The 17,438-nt window shown below is 37.8% G+C and overlaps 1 long non-coding RNA gene across 1 annotated transcript; it reads left to right on the top strand.

Annotated features, from left to right (window-relative positions):
• Positions 1-12,109: 12,109 nt before the first annotated feature.
• LOC121412601 lies at positions 12,110-16,420 on the top strand. Its single transcript, XR_005969641.1, has 3 exons — positions 12,110-12,367; positions 15,194-15,313; positions 16,405-16,420. It is a non-coding gene; the product is annotated as an uncharacterized LOC121412601 (long non-coding RNA).
• The last annotated feature ends 1,018 nt before the right edge of the window (positions 16,421-17,438 follow it).

The raw sequence follows: 17,438 nt of genomic DNA, 5'->3' as shown, positions 1-17,438 counted from the left end.
TCCCGGAGCATCCCTTTAAATGATTTATTTATTATTTCTTTTTCTCGAGAAAGAGTATAGTCTCTACAATAAAACAAGTGGAATGCCTCTGGCGGTCTCACCTGCATCACGTGATTCAATATAACAGTAGTGCTGACTTTGAAAACTACTATATACAACTCGCACAAGATGTTCAGTGATACTGGGTTACTCTTATTTCCATGTCTTATGAAATATACCAATACACTTAAAGAGATATGATGGTAATTCAACAAATACCCCCAATGTGGCCAAAGTTCATTGACCTTACATGACCCTTGACCTTGATAATGTGACCTGGAACTCGCTGCAGGATGTTCAGTGATATAAGTTATGCTGTCATTTAATAACCTTCGGTTATTAAATGACAGCATTAAGATTTGATGTTGATGCTGCCGTCGGAAAAGCGGCGCCTAGCTATAGTCTCACTCTGCCATCCAGGTGAGACAAAAATCATGACATGCACAGTGATGAAAAATAAAGCAATAAAATGAATTTAATCAAAAAGAAAAACCACATGCTATGTAAAAGAAATTAAATTTAAAATCATAAATTCGTCATTTTTATTGAATGAAGAATTTAATTTATTTATAATTGGAAAAAAGGATTACCCCTATTTTCTTTCAATGTAACCAAAATACTGGTAGGGCCTAATATGATTTTTTATCACATGACATGATTTTGAACAAAAATCAAGCCATATTTTTGGGTTATGTGGGACGGAATCTACATGGCGGCATTCGTGGGACGGATTTTTCTTCTTAAATCTATCTCTGCCGGCTATTCACCTTATCCCCATCCCTCCCCATCATCCTCGTCCCTATCATCATCCCCTTGGGCGCAAAACTGTCCGCAAAGGTAGAGGGGACCACAGGCTGCAAAAGTTGACAAACATTTAAAAAAAGGTTATCGCCCAAATGTAGGGTAATTTTTAACCCCAAAACAATTGACAAGAAAAAAGAGGGGGTTTTCAATAATAAAAGGTCATTTAGTCCTAAACACATGTATCATTTCAATTGTGAATGATTCATTATTTTGTTCTCCATGAAGAAAAATAGTAGGGTGGACATTTGGTATTGTGTCCCCCTATTTTTGGTAGGGGGACACGTCCCCCCCCCCCCCGATTTCCTCCCATAATCATCCCTCACATCCTCGTCCTTCTCACCATCTCATGCACCCCTCTTATCAAGAGTCATCATCATCATCATCTCTCTTATCTATATCCCTCATGCACCTCCTCTTCCCTCTCATCATCAAGGCCCACCCCTTATCATCGCCATCCCTCACATCCTCATCTCCATCTCTTTCCCTTTGTCCCTCTCATCATCCCCCCCCCCCTCATCAAGAGTCATCAAAGATCCTCATCCCTCTTATCACCATCTCTCACCTCCTTGTCCCTCTCATCAAGGCCCATCCCTCGTTATCGCCGGTATGCTATCATCGCCATCCCTCACATCGTCCCTTTTACCCTATATCCAAAACTCTGCTCTCTACACAAAGGAAACTCAATATAAAAATTAAAAATGAAATTGGCATGCCCACACAGATACACCTAGAACATTTTCACATTTCGGGGGCAGGAGTGAAAATGCTCGGAGCCCCCATCCACGTATTTTTTGTTCGGCTCAAACATCCACACCACAGTCACACTCAAAATCAAAGAAACTGAAGCATATTAATTATTGCAACTTAAAACTCAACTCTCTACACCAGGGAAACTCAATATGAAAAATAAAATGTACAAAAAATAGGCCTAAAAATAATAAATTTAAAGTGAAAAATTAAGCCCCCCCCCCAAAAAAAAAACATTTTTTTATTGAGGGCTACCCTCAGCCCGGCATGCCCACACAGCTACACCCCAAACATTTTTTTTCGCATTTCGGGGGCAAGAGTGAAATCGCCCCGAGCCCCCACCCACGTAAAAATTTTTGAGCAACTCAAACATCCACACCATAGTCACACTCACTTGTTCACTGCTACCACCCTGCCTGTGGGGAATCTACAGGTAGGACTATGGTATGCCATTGTTGTCCAGAGCGCACTTTAAAAAGTCATTAAAATGTCACTTTTGTGACCAAGATTACTAATTTCCTTAGAGTTGCAATTTATTTTTCATTAGTTACTTTGGAATAATTTTTGTATTCACCAGAGCGCTCAAAAACTTGAATTTTGGGCATATTTTTGTGTACGCCCTCTATTGGTGGAAAGTAATATGGCAAGAAAATTTTCATTTTTTGATCTCTATTTTTAATTAAGAAAAAAATGATTTAAAGTATCAAATTTGAATAAGAGCCAAGTTGTATGAATAATAGGTGTAATGGAAACTGTCAGTGTAAAAACATCAAGCATTTGCCCCAAACAAAAGGAGAAAATTAGCCAAACATTGCCACCCTTATTTTGCCACACATGGAGATATAACTGAGAACAAGGTTATATCATAACCTTGTTCATTGAATGAGTGGTCACACTCAGTCAAAGAAATTGAAGCATAATTATATCATTACAATCTTAGAGCTCGAAACCAGGGAAAATCAATATAGAAAAAATTGAAAAATATATATTTACAAAAAAGGCAGAGCCTATACGACACTGCCAAGCTTCAAACTCGAGTTCACTCTCTCTCACTCAGTCAAGCTCAGCTCTTTGCTGTGCACGCCCACTTCCATTGTGGATTCGGTCTGAATCCCACCCCGCCAGTTTAGGCGGCCGAGCTACGGAGAATTACGATGAAGAGCAGCGGACCGTTCATCGGTTGTTCGCTTCTTGCGACCAGAGAGAAAAAGGTGAAAAACTTGAACAAAATCGTGCAAATACACCAAATTTTATCCTTGTGATGAGAAAATGGAGGTAATGGAATACAACAAAGTCCATCTTCTGCGATAAAAGTGGTACTTTGAGGAGAAATGATCACAAAATCAAGTCAGTTATTGAGCGGGGCCGAGCCGAGCACCGACACAGTTAATACACGCGCGCCTATGGGAATCGCGAGCTGTCGAAAAACGCCTAAAATTACACTTATTTTTTTATTTCAGCGAAAAAAAAGTAATAACATGTGAAGAACATTACCATCAGACCATATCTCTAAAAAATCCCTACAAGAAATTTCGAAATTACGGAAAAATAGACGCAAACTTGTGGAAAAAAAAATCTCGTACTGGGTGGGACAACTCGGCCCGCGGTCCGAGATGTCCCGTGGTCCGAGTTGTCCCGTCCCCGGCGGTGACGGCCTCAACATCAAATCTTAACCTATAAGGTTAAGTTTTTGAAATGACATCATAACTTAGACAGTACGTATTATAAACCTCTCTTTAAGAATGTCGAATAATCCGTTCCTCTGATTGGTCAAAACTGAGGTCATGTAAACGACCATGCCTTCAAAACAACAAAACTTATGTGGTAACCAAGGGCAACGGGCATAGTTAACAAGGTTTCTGCCCGTTGCCCCCTGACTCGCCCCTTAACGACGGGCATGGCAAAATTTTGCTGAGATCCCTATTTGATTGCATGCAAAATGTTGCTTTCTGCGGTGATTGCGGAAACCATAAATATCAGCGCGATTTGATCGAAAGTAATAGACGATTCGCGCATTTACGCATTTCCCCATTTACATCCTGCATGTATGTAGGACGCGAAACCGGAACCCCACCGATCCTGCCCCCGTGCTTTTTCTCTTCCATCTTCAGACGACTGTTGTGGAGATGTAGCCTGATTTGTCGTATAAAGTGTGAATAAATTCAGAACACTCAGTGGCGTAATGAGTCAACAATTTTGAGGACGCAAGATCGAAGTATCGGGCAAAATTTTTAAGATTTACGAGCGAGCAAAAATTTCGACATTTCTATTACAAAATCCAATCTTGTGATAGATTTTGAAATACATGTAATATTCTCGAAATAATATCATTTTCTACCTTCTCTCTTTGCTTTTCTCTGTTTTTTTTTTCTTAGTCATGAATTTTTAAGGGGGGCGCCGCTGAGTGCAATCTAAATTTGAGGGGTATAAAGTTAATCCTGGAAACAGTTTTATGACAGTTGCCAGCACTGACGAATTGTTATTATCCGGCACTGATATTATTAATTAAGCCTACCAAAGTGATAGCCGGATAACTAATCAACCAACCAATCAAAACCAAGGATTGTTTTCAGTTATCAAATTAAGAGAAAATTTGATAAAACCCCACAGATCAGTTGTGCTCCTTGTCTTTGAATAACATGTGCTCAACATGAAGTTTCCCGAAGATTCTGAAGATTCGTTTGTATCGAAATTTGCATTGAGTGCAAATCTTGAATATTTTTATAATCATGAACTTTTAAATAAACAATTTTGTTATTTTGTTATATTTCAAAGTATGAGACCTTTGGAAGAGCATCGTAATGCCGATGTAGTATCATAGTGAAATTAGTATTTATTCTAACTCCACGATTCAATTTTTTTGTTAATCAAGGCCAAAGGAAAATATCAAAGTTAACCTGGAGAATATACTGTAATGGAAAAAATATCTAAATGGCAGTAACATAAAGGCTTTTTTTTTTATTTTAATTTTTTTCCATTAAATGCCTATAATGTAATATCATCTAATTTACGAAACATTTTTTATTCCACTCCCTTCGTTTTCTATCTCTTCTTCTCCTGCTTCTCCATTTTCTTCCTCTTTTTATCTTATCATTATTCTTCGTCTTCTTGCTATTCTTCTCGCTTGTCACTTCCTCCTCTATCTTTTCTTCAAGTTCATTCTTTATATCTCCCTATCCGCTCTTTCCATTTCAGGAAGCGTGTGCTTGATCTATTTCCATTTTCTTTTCTTTTTTTGTAATCACCAATGTATAATCGTTTCATGTAATAATGTCAAACAAAAAACCCTTTGTACGGTGTGGATTTATCCAAACTTGAAATGTGCTATAAAAAGAATAAGCTCTTAACTAAAGGCATTCTTGCGAATACTAATAACTCAGCGAGGGAGCGAGGCAACCAAGCCGGGGGGGGGGCGTTGGAGAGATTCACTTTTTAGGGGATAAAACGACACATATCTTTATTGTATGTTCTTATTTCTTTCTTTTCTCCCTCTCTTTCACTTTCTTTCTTTTATTTTTTCCCTCCTCTATTTGAAAAATACAAAAGGGAGTGGCCACCCTTGCCTGTTGTAGTAATATCATCTGCTTGTATTTATTTGTTCTTCTAAATACATCGTGATATAAACCCTGCTTTCTTGTGACCTTTTTGGACATTGAACCATGCAGCCGATTGGTTCCCATAAATATGATCCTTATTAGCAACAAAGAACAAAAAATATTAGAGTAGTACTGTTATATAATACCAATCTTCAGAGGCGTCGATCCTGGGGGGGCAGGGGGCGATCGCCCCACCAATGAAAATATTTGGGGGCAAACATTGTTTTGCCCCCCCCCCCCAATAATTCCGCATGTGCAAAAAAGTAAAATAAGATTTTAATTTTACACAGAAATCAGCAAGCGAGATTGAGATACACAACTTGCTCCTTATCGAAAATCGTGCTAAAAAAGGTCTGCTTTTTACATTGGAATACCAAGAATATTTCAGCTCGCGCTTCGCGCTCGCATCATTTAGGTAGCAAAACCCATACTTTTCATGGATAAATAGGTGAAAAAATGTCCTGTTTTCAGTTCTAAACCTCGAAAGAACTCTCACTTTGATGTGCAATAATCTTTTGTTGAATATATACCATGTTCTTTATTAAAATCCTCCATTAAACTCATTTTTTTCTGATCAAAACATCAAAATGTATATATATATATATATGACATATATATTTATATATGTGTGTGTGTTTGTATGTGTGAGTTCGTGTGATCAAACGCCTTTGGAACGTTGATTCATGCAGAGGCGTCGATTATGGGGGGGGCAGGGGGGCGATCGCCCCACCAATGAAATTATTGGGGGGCAAACATATCGTTTTGCCCCCCCCCCCAATAAATAAAATATAATTGTAATGTTACGGCACAGAAATCAGCAAGCGAGATTGAGATACAAAACTCGTTTTTCGTCTAAAATCGTGCTCAAAATGTCCACTTTTCAGTTTGGAATATAACAAAATTTCAGCTCGCGCTTCGCCCTCGCATCATTTCTGTAACAAAAACCCATACTTTCCATGATTAAATAGGTGAATGTGGTCCCGTTTTCAGTTCTAAACCTCAAAAGAACTCCTACTTCGATTTGCAATAATCTTTTGTTGGATACATATATCTTGTTCTTTATTAAAAACGTCCACTAAAAACTCAATTTTTTTCATATCGAAATATCAAAATTTTCAATTAATCTGCTGATGGGATATATATATATATATATATATATATATATATATATATATATATATATATATATATATATATATATATATATATATATGTGTGTGTGTGTGTGTGTGTTTGTGTATATATATACATATATATATGTAAACATATATATATAGGCATAGGTGCGTGTGTTTGTGTGTGAGTTTGTTTGTTTTGTGTGATCGAGCGCCTTTGGAAAATTGATTCATGATTTTGCCCCCCCCCCCCCAATCTGAAAAATGGATCGACACCCCTTATAATCTTGCCTCATCTTGCCCCCATGTGTTTGGCATTTGCTCCTCGGATCGACAATAAATTCAAATTCGCATCAAATTGAATGAAAAAAAATCCGGGAATAAATATACAGTATTTCGTCCTATATGCTATATGCAGTGGCGTACCGTGGGTCACGGCATTGGGGGGGCACCAGCAAAAATTTTGTGTCACCAAGTGAGCGCGCGAAGCGCACTCAGTTGCTAATTATGCTGACCTAATAAAGATATCTTAAAGGACAGTGTCATTAAACGGATATGTATGTCACTAATCACTTAATGCGAGCGCGAAGTGCGAGCTGAATTTTTTTTATATTCAGACCTAACTTGAAGGGGAAATTATAAGCAAATTTTTGTAATCATGATATGTACCTGTTTCGTTAAACAAACAATGCGAGCGCGAAGCGCGAGCTGAAATTTTTTGTATATATTGATCCCAATCAGACATTTTAAGGACTATATTTTAGGAATCTATTAAGAGTATACATATCTCACCATAGTATTCTAATGCGAGTGCCAAGCGCTTGCTGATTTTGTTAGAATTATATGCATCCAAACACATAAAGCAATTGTCATTGTAATCATGATTAAAATGCGCATCTCACTAATCAAATATTGCGAGCGCGAAGCGCGAGCTAAAAATTTAGGAAATTCACACCTGAAGAGGGACATTTTAAGGCTTTTTTGTAGGAATTCACGACGACCCTACGTATTTCATTAACAAAATGAAGCGAGCGCGAAGCGCGAGCTGAAATTTGGGTATATATTGACCCCAAACATGGATATTTTAAGGACTATTTTTAAAAGAATCCATTAAGAGTACACATATCTCACCATAGTTATCTAGTGCGAGTGCCAAGCGCATGCTGATTTTGTTAGAATTACACCTAAAGACATACTTTTTGTAGTCATTGTAGTCATGATTATCATACGCATCTCACTAGTCAAATATTGCGAGCGCGAGCTGAAAAATTTGGAAATTCACACCTGAAGAGGGGTATTCTAAGGCTTGTTTGTAGGAATTCACGTAGACCACTAACCAAATGATGCAAGCGCAAGCTGAAATCTTTGATATTTAGATTAAAAAAATTGACATTTTAAGGACTGATTTTAGGAAATCATGAAGAGCAGACATATTATCTCACTAATCCACTAATGCGAACGTAAGCACGGACGGGAAATGTTTTATATTAAGATCTTAAATTGATATGTCACTACATAAAACAATAATAATTCGAAGTGCGAGAATATATATTCGGTGTAAATTGACTTGAATACGGGAGGCTTTAGTACAACAGGATTATATATCTCGTTAAACAGACAATGCGAGTATCAGGAACAATGAAGACATAGGCCCTGAGCAAATTATGTTTCATAAAGTTATATATATTTTTTTATTTTTATGTAATATAACATAACATAATTATAATATAATATAACATAATTAACAATAATTTCTTCCTTCCCACTATGTTTCTTTCACTTTCTCCCTCTTTTTCTCTTTTTATCCCCGTTTTTTTTTTTTTGGCCAGCCGAATTTGTATTGGATCATGGTGGCAGCTGAAACCAGTGATCGCCTTTGAAATGACAGGGATCAAGTAACCAGATACTGTATTGTTGGGAAGTAAACTGCATGTCTTTTTACCGAAATTCGCATGCTTCATAACCTACTTACTAACCCAACGGGTGCCCGCTAGCCCCGGCTATCGCATCGCTCATGTACCGTACTGTGCATACCCAATGCACTGTCACAGCAAATCACCGTGTTGTGAGAAGGAGCGAGATGCTAACGGTAACTGTAAACAATCAAATATAGCCTGAATAAGTTATAACTGTGTTCAATCACTGGCACAGAGGTCTGCATCATAAGATCAACATACACTAAAAGTTGATAAAACCTAAATTACTTAATGTTCTGGACTAGAGTGTGAACAATGAATTAATATTTTCCTAATATTAATTGTAAATCTGGAGTGTGAGAAGTGAGTGGGAGTGACCAGCATTTTCACTGCATGAAACACCTAATGACATTCACACAGGGCTGTGAGTGCGTTACAGGTATCATCACCAGTCGACCTGTGACTGTAAGGAGCGTTCACACGTGGATATAATCAGACATTAATATCTACACTCATTCATTTAAATACCTAATACGTACAGCGAACATACACAATGAGTAGTGGAAAATATCCAGAAATGAACTGGGAGGCAACAGACCTACCCGAAGAGTTCCAGCTTTTCAGACAAAGAATGGAGCTGATTCTAGCAGACCAAGACATAACTGATCAGAGAAAAATGGCTATAAAAATCAAGATTGCTGTAGGCAATGAAGGCTTGCGTCGAATCAATGCATCGGGGCTATCAGAGACCGATAAAGAAAAACCGCAAGAGCTATGGAGACTATTAGAGGCACAGTTAAAGGTCAATATCAATTTTCGCATACACCGCTTAGAGCTAATGCGGTACAGGCAGAAACCGGATGAAACGATCGATGAATTCGTAACCAGGTGTAGGGACAAAGCCAAAAATTGCGATTTCGAGGAAGCTGAGTTAAATGAGCGAATCATGGAGCTAGTGATTGCGTCAACTCCAAGTCTCGAATTCCAAAAGTCATTGCTAGATCAACCGAAAGGTTACAAGGTCGAACAAATTTTGGTAGAAGGTCGTAAATACGAGGCAGTTGCTGCGAGCCGACAATGTCTCGAGACACTAGACCCTAAACAGAATATCGATTCGTTCAAGCGTAACCAGGGACGAAAAGCATGTGGTAACTGCGGACGTTTCCACAAACCTCGTCAGTGCCCTGCGTATGACGATGAGTGCCGTGCCTGTGGCACCAAGGGCCATTGGGCCAAATTCTCCCTTATAAAAATCGCCAATGGTATTTGAATGGTGCCGAATGGTAGTTGAATGGTAATCTGAATGGTAAATGGTACGCGAATGGTATTTAAGTGGTGTTTCAATGGTAAGTTCTTAATGGTAATTGGTAGTTTATTTAATGGTAAATGGTATACCATATACCGAATGGTGTTTCAGTGGTATGTGACTAATGATATGATTGGTATGATGAATGGTATACCATTTACCCAATGGTGTCTCAGTGGTATTCAATGGTGTCTCAGTGGTATGTGCTTGTAATGGTATGATTGGTATGATGAATAGTATACCATACATCCAATGGTGTCTCAGTGGTATACAATGGTGTCTCAGTGGTATTCAATGGTGTCTCAGTAGTATGTGCCTGTAATGGTATGATTGGTATGATCAATGGTATACCATACACCAATGGTGTCCTAGTGGTATACAATGGTGTCTCAGTAGTATATGCCTCTAATGGTATGACTGGTATAATGGATGGTATACCATGCACCAATGGTGTCTCAGTGGTATACAATGGTGTCTCAGTGGTATTCAATGGTGTCTCAGTAGTATGTGTCTTTGATGGTATGACTGCATGGTATACCATGATATACCCAATGGTGTCTCAGTGGTATACAATGGTGTCTCAGTGGTATTCAATGGTGTCTCAGTGGTATGTGCTTGTAATGGTATGATTGGTATGATGAATAGTATACCATACATCCAATGGTGTCTCAGTGGTATACAATGGTATCTCAGTGGTATTCAATAGTGTCTCAGTAGTATATGCCTCTAATGGTATGACCGGTATAATGAATGGTATACCATGCACCAATGGTGTCTTAGTGGTATACAATGGTGTCTCAGTGGTATTCAATGGTGTCTCAGTAGTATGTGTCTCTATAATGGTATGACTGGTATGATGAATTGTATACCATATACCCAATGGTGTCTCAGTGGTGTCAAATGGTGTCTGAGTAGTATGTGCCTCTAATGGTATGACTGCATGGTATACCATTATATACCCAATGGTGTCTCAGTGGTATACAATGGTGTCTCAGTGGTATTCAATGGTGTCTCAGTAGTATGTGCCTCTATAATGGTATGATTGGTATCAATATGGTGTCTTAGTAGTATGTGCCTAGTGGTATATAATATAATCATGTTGGATAATTGTAAAGCTATAGTGGCTTAGTGGTGTTTGCCTAATGAATGCCATTTGTGTTAATGCTGAATGATATGCCCAATTGCATTACCCATTAACATAATTCCGAAGATTTAAAGAAAATATATCAAAGATTAAAAGGTATTTAGAGTTAATTAAATATTTGACCTGTGACTTTTATGCGAGCAGCTTCCCCAAATCAAGTGTAATCGCTCATGATCTCTTGCATTCTTTTAAATTGTCTTTGTCCTTATTAAGTAAAAGGTCTATATGTGTTTAAATATTATTGATCCAGTGGTTATGATACAATATTATAAATTTGTTATATTTTACTATTGTACATAAATTTAAATCTGATGCAATGGGTGCATGCAAAAATAAAATCAATCGGTCAATGAAATCTTTTTTGATAAAAAGGGTTTTAATTTTCAATTAATTAGTTTTATTCTATTTTTATAATCATTTTGCTTGTTTATGGCCGCTTTTTATAAAAAGAACTATATATTTAGTGTTCCAAGAAGATATTTGCAATCAATCCCAAAATTCGATCAGATGCAAATTTACAGGTGATGATACATTAAATTTATCTAGAACATATCAATTTGGATTTTTTTGTGGATCAGTTGCAAGTTTGCAATGAAAAGTATGACTCTCATGATTTTGGAGTCTGAAATTGATTTGCGTTCGATTGCTTCGATTGCAAGTTTCTTGCAATGCCCCATATTTTGCTAAAAATGAATTCACTGTTGGTTGTCTTGGTCCCCCAACCTCTATCAAATTCCCATCCGCAAACCCTGATTTGGTCTGTCTGCAACGTCAAAAGCCCCATCTGACCCATTTGTACGCTATTATAGCTGCTTCCAATCATGAATTATTTCACCCTTTTTTTACAAATGATATTTCCAAAATTCTAATTCTATTTTAGGCTCTAAATATTCTTTCCCACTTGTGGACGGCGTTTATAAAGAGGAGAGCTATTCTATAGGCCGGCATTACTTGATTGAAATGATTTATCCACATGGTCTTGCTCCCTCACCCCTATCAAAATTCCCTGCCGCCATACAGGGTATAGTACAATGTAACAGAAAAGAAATCTACTGAATGAAATCTCAATTTCAATCATTACAAAAGCAAATTAAAAGGGAAGAGGAGTGAGTAAAAAAAATATATATAAAGGGGAAAAAACAAGAAAAGAAAAAAGGCAAAGAAGAAAAGAAAGGTTAACAGAAAAGAAAAAAAGACAACGAAAATAAAAAAGAAAATAACATAGAGGAACAGGAAAAAAAGTGAAGGGATCGAAAACTTTTTTCATAGATTCCAAGATCCAAGGAAAACAGTGGCATGCACTCACGCCATCATGGTTTCCAACCCAGAACCAATCGAGAGGAAAAAGAAGACACCCCTGATTTGGTTTTAATTCACCCCCCACCCATATCGGGATGTGTATTTATCTTGGCGAAGAAGTCCCCTCCCCCCATATTTTGTCATAATTTATCCCCCCCCCCATATGCTTTGGCGAGAGGGGCCGCTTGGCTGCTTGCCAGGTAGCTCTATTATACGTGTTGTTCTCGCACTACGCACGCGCGAACGTCTAACCGCCAAGTGCAATATTTGAATAAGAAAACTCGATCTACCGGTACTACCGTTTTGCTGTTGATAAGTCCGTCGATAATTCATCAAAAACTAAAGGAACACGGGTCAGATTCGGACAGCGACTTCAAAGTCATTTGTAGAAGGCTATAACAGTAAGTTCTATAACAATTTTCTTTGATTTATTTCTCAAATTGTCTCAAAATGTTAGATGTCGTTGTACTGCCACGACATGCACGACCACTGCACTGCCACCGTCACTGCCCCGTTGGCGCTGGCCGCTGCTCTACGGGCCGGGACGTGGCTTTGACGATAGGGAGTGCTTATTATGGTTTATGCTTTGTATTGGCAGAGTTAAGATCGGCGAGCATTGAATAGTAATTCGCTCATATTGCCTGATGTTTATTGTCAATGTTTTACAAAAACCATCTCTGAATACATTGAATTCGTGAATGAATGATTTGTTAATGCTAATGTCAAGACTGTCAAAGTTTTAATTGTGAATAAATAGACCGTTACTGCACACGTTAATTTACTGAAATTGAAAACTTGCCGACAAATATTACTTTGAAATTAGGCCTATAATTTGTTGTTGTTGTTGTTGATAGATGTTGGTAAATGAGATAAAATGGAGGTGAAACATGGTAAGGGTCCTAAAGTTTAAAAAATGATAAAGGCTACGCAGGTCTATAACTTTGTTACACTGTACACACCACTCATTGCACATACTATTTCAATGGTAAAATGTGCACTTTGTGTGTGGAACTGTGACTGGACGGAGTGACAAACGATTCCTATTCAATTTTTCTACAGAGGCTGCAATAAATATGCAGAGAAAACTGGCGCTAATGCAGTTTTGCACCGGCCGATTACCAGCATACCTCATCACCAAAACTTGTTCCCAAATGTCATGACAGGTCTCTCAGTCACATTTCGATGTTAATATACCCACCGTTTTTCAAAATATTGGGAATGGCTGTATTTAGTCTTCGATCTCAACGTCGTTGATCTAATCCGTAGACATCACTTCGCGGATCTCTCGGATTCGCCGTAATATTTATATGGACTGAAGTTAGCAACCAAATCATGCTAACATGTGGCAAACAAACTGCCAGCATGCCGCATGCGAATCTTTTGATCGCATAACTTCGGTCCATATCAACATGACGGCGAATCCAAGCGATCCGCAATATTTTGAAAAATGGTGGGCATATTGTGTATTGATCTCAAAATGTGTGTAGACAATTCTGGTGGGGAGTTTTGCTTGAAGTTGCATGCACAACGAACAATTGTCCATAGACTGTGTACAACGGATAGATCGTCTCCGCACAGCGATTCGAAGACCGCTGATTGGTCAATAGCGCAGATCACGTCATGACCACGTGGTCCCAAAAATAATTCCTTTGGACTGCGTGCGGAAGTATCGATAACGATATCCGGTCATGTTGTGTACACGGTAAATGGTCTTGGTTCGTGATCGGATCGCTCCGGTATCGATCGAAAATTATCGAAACTGCAATTTCATGCATATTCACGCGACGCTCCAAAACCCGGAAGCCAATTGACTTTATGCACGTTGCGATAGACTCTACAAATTCCAAGGAACACGATGACATATAGACGCTAATTCGTAAGATTTTGACGGAAAAGCAAGAAGTATTCAAATTTGCTTACCTGTGCGGTATCGGTGAGAAAATAGATCCTCCGAGAATACCTTTCATAATTCATATAAAATATAGGAAAATTGAAATTCTAGGTCAATTTTGGTACGAGGTGATAGGGAATTGCACACTTGTTTTGGTGGAATTCTGTGTGGGGAAACAAAAGGCTTGCACTGCGCATGCTTACTATATTTTCATTCATAAATTGGTTCTCGGCAGTGGCTGGATGACGTCATGTAATAAGCAAAAATGTACACGACCGCTACGTTCACGCTCCGCTATCCGTTGTACACAATTGTTCACTGTGAGTTGGCTGGTGTGAAACTGCATTAGTGCCGGAGGGTAATTGCACACTTGTTTTGGTGGAATTCTGTGTGGGGAAACAAAAGGCTTGCACTGCGCATGCTTACTATATTTTCATTCATAAATTGGTTCTCGGCAGTGGCTGGATGACGTCATGTAATAAGCAAAAATGTACACGACCGCTACGTTCACGCTCCGCTATCCGTTGTACACAATTGTTCACTGTGAGTTGGCTGGTGTGAAACTGCATTAGTGCCGGAGGGTATTCTTAGAACCTTTCATGGGGCTAGGCATATCAATTTTAAAGTAAATTTTATCCTCTTTTAAAGTTAAGTTTGTCCTGTGATCACATTTTATCTGTTTTTATTTATTTACTGATCAAAACTTGCCTAAAAAACGTCTGGAGTTCATCCACTGGCATATGATTGTCCATGAACGGATCCATGATTTCTCAAAGGGGGTAGTGGGGCACATTTTCCCAAGGAAACTTTAAATAACAAGCAAACCAAAAAGGAGATCCTCTTGTATGAGACAATATTTTTAATATAAATATTTGCTGTAACTTTCGAAGGGGGGGGGAGAACACTTGTGTAAGAAAGCCACATTTTTATCAAACACATCAACTATTGCTCTCAAGGTGGGGGCACAGGTCAAATGTGCCCACTTGGATCTGCTTCTGCGATTGCCAATACCAGAAAAATGGAATTTATGTCATCGATTACCCTCTTGAAAATTGCTGCTCTAGAAATTTGATTTCAGATGACATAGCTATTACTAGTATAAAGCATGCACAGTTATAATACAGCCTTGTCTGAACTACGCTGAAATACTATCACATTTCCTTATTTTTATCCTAAATTCTGGGCTGGTAATCAGAGGTCTATGAAAAATATCTTTAACATTAAAGTTCTAAGATCATTATTTTTCTATTACTATATTAGTATTCTATTTTTGTTTGTATCTGCACATACATGCAGATTTTACAACACTTAAATTGATTTTATTTCATTTTCAAAGTTTGGACGACGGATACACTGGATGATAAGGTAGATGATCCAGCCTTATCTTGGAATGACACGACGGGTGTTGAACACAGAAAACGTACCGTGTACAAGAAACAATTGAAGTTTATGAAAGGTAGGTGTGTAAGAATTTTCTTCAGTAGAAAAAATGCAAAGCTTCATGAGATAAAACAGATTGTATTCCTGCAGTGGCATAGCTGAAAAAAAAACCTTGTCAGGAATGGTAAAAAAATCCTTAGAAAGGACAAATGTCATCCCTATTTAGAGGAGCACACGTCTTTTCTGACACCCCCCCCCCAGAAAAAAATCAGTATGTTGGCTGAGGGGGGAAGGGTGGACACTTTTTCCCCAGGTATTCATTTGTTGTGGTATTTGTCATCATTGGGGCAACCTCCCATTATATTATACAGATATTGCCTACCTAGAGTTTGAATATAACATTTCCTCTCCCCGACGGAGTTATATTTTTCCCAAGGGAATATATTTTGCCCGAAGCGCGCAGCGCTGAGGGAAAATATTATCCCGAGGGAAAAATATAGCTTCGGAGGGGAGTTGAAATGTTATTTATTAAAACGATAGACCAGGCAATATCTGTTATATTATATAGTATATGTGGATTCGCCATCAGAAATTGTATTCATTATCCGACTCAAACCCGAAATTCTTGCAACTGCTCTGATCCATCTACGTCATAATAGTTTTTTTTTAATATATTAAGCGCGTTCTTCATGCAATCGACGCGTTAACACTAGCGCGTACATCAACTACCTTGTTGCGCAACTTGTATGCAGCGAGTGACGTCACCTTAGTGGATATAACGCCGCAATTGAAAATACAACGCGGTATATTCCCTGAGGTGACGTCAAAACCTAGAATATAACAAATGCGATCCTCGCAGCCATGGTCACGTGATGGCGTATTGACCTATCACTGATTCGAATCTACATGACCTATGTAATATAATAGGTTTTCTACCCATCTATGGTTAAACATAAATTTATTTATCATATTTTACAAAATGTTTTGTTGATATTTGTTAATTGGTATCATTCAATTGAATGGTAGAGTATACTGCAAATTTCTCAATATATAAAAAATATATGAACTTCTAAAGAAAGCTTACACACATGACAAGCATTCATATTTTGAACCCTTAGCTAATATACTGTCCTTTGCATTGTTTTCATCCAATATTTCTTATTACAGCTTCAAGGAATTAATCCTGCCGGGTACCCATTCACTTCATCTGGGTCTAGTGATGCACAGTGTGGATGAAATTCGGGCTGAAGGAAAACACACCATGGCTAGGACTCAAATTCACGACCCTCTGTTTGAAAGGTGAGAGTCAGAACCACTAGACCACGACGTTCCCAGCTGATGTCATATCCCCACTTGTTCTTTTGTATTTTATTACAAAAAGTCGCGCTAATTTACATTTTGTCCTCCGAGAACTATAAAAAATGGAGTGAAAATTTATTTCAAAGACATGTCCACCCTAACAAAAAAGTTGATTTGATTAAAAAGAGAAAAATCAAACATAAAAATCGGATGAAAAATAAGAAAGGTATGACATTTTTAAGTTTCGCTCAATTTCACTTAATAGTTACATGCACATCCAGGTCGGTATGCAAATGAGGGAACTGATGACATCACTCATTCACTTTTCTTTGTTTTTTAAATATGAAATATTATAATTTTCTCCTCATTGTCCTATGAAATAAAGTTTTATTTTTATTTTTTATTGTCAAATCTGTAAAAAAATTGAAATATTGTACAATTCAAACAATGAAAACCAAAACAAAAAGTGAGGGTCTTATTTTGCATCCGATTTAGATGAAATATTTTGCATGATGCTTGCCTGATTTTCTCTGTTGATTCAAAACAATCTTTTCTGTGGTGGACTAGACCTTTAATGTGAAGATATGCATTGCTGGAAATAATGATATGATACTTGGGACATATCATACACACATGTATGAAAATATGAAATAATTATTTCATTTTATAGAATAAGCCTAACAAATATTCCTGACGATCGTGTGTACATTGGGTTAATTTTTTACCAAAATGTTGTTAAATTTCAAATTCAATAACTTTGTTATTATCAGATTTTAATGAAATTTTCAGCATGATCCTTTTCTGATTCATTCTCTCCCTACCAAAATCTCCCCTTTTCTCATGCTTTCTTTCTATGGTCCCCTTCATTCTCCTTATAACTATGTTATATGTAAAGTGTAACC

This window comes from Lytechinus variegatus, chromosome 4, assembly GCF_018143015.1.
Source record: "Lytechinus variegatus isolate NC3 chromosome 4, Lvar_3.0, whole genome shotgun sequence".
Classification (NCBI taxonomy): domain Eukaryota; kingdom Metazoa; phylum Echinodermata; class Echinoidea; order Temnopleuroida; family Toxopneustidae; genus Lytechinus; species Lytechinus variegatus.
Note: the sequence above shows the minus strand (reverse complement) of the source record. Positions and strands in the feature narration are given on the sequence as shown.